Below are 2651 nucleotides of genomic sequence, written 5' to 3' on the forward strand. Positions count from 1 at the left end.
CCCTGTAGCGGCGCAGCAAATGCAATAATTCGTCCCGGTTTTCTTGCGGCAGAGCCGGGTTCACGTCGAAACGATGCGGCAGCTTGAAAGCATCTGCGCGTGCGTGTTCAAAGTTGGCGACCGCCATCACTTGACTTGCTTCTTGAGTTTCATCAAGGAACGCAATTGTAGTGCCCTTGTTTAGATGCTGGTACTCCTCGGTGAAACTAGTGACCAAAACGTGGGATTTGCATTGCTTAAAGCACAAAATGCCTTTTGCGACGGAGACATCACGGTCGAAAAGCAAATTTTGGTAACTCTCTACGATAGCGTTGATGTCAGGAGCAGCATCTTCACAGTATACGGTGATCATCAAGCTTGCGCGGGGTGGCAGGGTGACGTGATCGTCGGCGATACTTACAGCAGCACGGTGTTTGGGGTTCGGGTGCGGCGTCGTGGAGGAAAAAGTTATCGACTTGGTCTGCAAAATCAATGAGTGTGCCGTTGTCCGTCAAAAAGTACATTCCGAGAATTACATCGCGGGAGCAGTTAGGCAAAATGACGAATGCCGCTGGGTACGTTGTGCCGTCTATGGTGACGCGCGATGTGCACGTTCCACTTGGCGTCACGAGGTGGCCTCCTGCTGGGCGTATATGCGGACCGTCCCATCTTGTCATAATTTTCTCCAGCTTAGACGCGAATGACGCGCTCATTACCGAGCAGTCAGCTCCCGCGTCAATGAGGGCGACTACGTCAAAACCGTCGATGGACAACTGGACGTCGGACGTCGCCTTCCTCGAGTTCCGGGTGCGTCGGGGCGTCGCATCTCGGCTTGTGCGTGTTGACGGTCGGGCACTGTGCGTCGTCGTTGTCGTCGCCTTTTCAGCGGCAGTCTCGGTCGTGTAGGGTACGCGTCGCGCCGTGTAGCTGTCGTAGTGTTCGCGAGTATCGTCAGGATTCGGTCGGTCGTCGCGATGAGGGCATGTGATTCACGGTCTTCGGCGCGCCCTTGCGTCGGTGGAGGGTTTTCATTTTTCCGCCGTTGTGCAACTTCCCCTCCAGAAGTTGCTGCTTTTAGTTTCCCCCGCGTGGGCTGGGGGACATTCCACGAGCGAAATCAGCATTGTTACGGCGGTTCCGCGACTGGTATGGGTACGGCGACGGTGATCGGTTGAAACGGGCTGGTCCACGTCTGGTGTTGGACAGGTATTCTTCGATCTCCGATGGGCGCTGGCCGGGTCGGGGCGGGGTGCGTCGACGGAGTACCCTCGCAAACCAAGCCTCTTGTAAGGGCAGCGATGGCAGATCTGGTCGGCCTCCCCCCAGTGGTAGCACAGAGGACGATTATCGGGAGTTCGCCATACGCCCGTCTTCCTCGGCGTCTCGTTTTGGACCACAGGGGGTCGGGCGGGCGACACTGGGCGGCAGTATGGCGGGGCCTCTTGACGACGAGTTGGAGCAGGGCGGGGTCGACGAACAGCTTCGGCGTAGGCCATATCTTGTGGCGCAGAAGTCCCCAGCGCGTATTGAACTTCTTCTCGGATAACGTCGGTCAGGGAGGCGACTTGGGGTTGCGGCGTTATTGGGAAAAGTTTCCTCAGTTCTTCGCGAACGACGTTGCGGATTCTTTCCCGTAAGTCTTCTGTTGCGAATCCAGGGGCGTTGATGGGTTTCGCCAAAAACGCGTTGTGTGGTCGATCGTACTTCCTCGAACGCATGTCCAGGGTCCTCTCGATCATGGACGCCTGGGTTACGAACTCAGGGATGGTTCTTGAGGGGTTGCAAATTAGTCCAGCGAAGAGCTCTTGCTTTACGCCCCGCATTAGAAAGAGCACCTTCTTCTCTTCTGCCATTTCGGGGTCAGCCCGTCGGAACAGCATCTTCATCTCCTCAACGAACACTACAACACCTTCGTTAGGGTGTTGTATTCGCGTCTGTAACAATGCTCAGCTTTACGCACCACAGTTGTGAACGTTTTCAAAAATTCTGTTTTGAAGATGCCCCATGATGTTAGCGAGCTCTCGTGATTTTCAAACTAGACTCGAGCCGAGTCTCCGAGGTAGACAAACACTTTCCTCAAGGTTTCTTCGTCATCCCATCGGTGGAAATTTCAGACGCGCTCCAACTTCTCCAGCCACTCTTCAGCGTCTTCCCCAGGAGGTCCTCGGAATGATGGGGGCTCCCGAGGTTGCTGCAGAACGACGGGAGGATTGGCTTGGTTGACCATGGATTTGGTAGCGACGTCTTCCTTCGTAACTTTCTTCGGTAGTAGAGCGAGTTCGGGTGGGAGGCTTTCCTGTCGGCGGCTGGGACGAGTGGGGCTTGCTTGGCGATTTGCAGATGGTTTAGGGTTCATGTACCCAGCACCTCCACCAGATGTCACGAAGCCAGAGACGACGCAGTTTTCTTCAAGGAAAACACGTTTATTGGAGTGAACTTGCGCTCCCCTAACAACTCAAAGAATACACAGGCGGGGAAGCAGCAATCAACAAAGTGACGTGCGAAGGCGAGCGTTGACGATTCGAATGCCAAGGCATCTGCTTTGCGGGAATTTATCACTCGGCGCGAGGGTTTCTGGAATAGTCGAAGTGTATCCAGAACACTGTAGATCAACGAAGATTATTCTAGGCTGTTCACGTTAGTTCGGAACGGTCTCGCTGTCAGAAGAGATA

General features: G+C 54.8%; 1 pseudogene; it reads right to left on the reverse strand.

Annotated features, from left to right (window-relative positions):
- Positions 1–1053: 1053 nt before the first annotated feature.
- Positions 1054–2335, reverse strand: LOC144165773 (uncharacterized; annotated as a pseudogene).
- Positions 2336–2651: the final 316 nt, after the last annotated feature.

This window comes from Haemaphysalis longicornis, unplaced genomic scaffold (assembly GCF_048455015.1).
Source record: "Haemaphysalis longicornis isolate Haplotype H1 unplaced genomic scaffold, Haemaphysalis longicornis Haplotype H1 scaffold_1, whole genome shotgun sequence".
NCBI lineage: Eukaryota > Metazoa > Arthropoda > Arachnida > Ixodida > Ixodidae > Haemaphysalis > Haemaphysalis longicornis.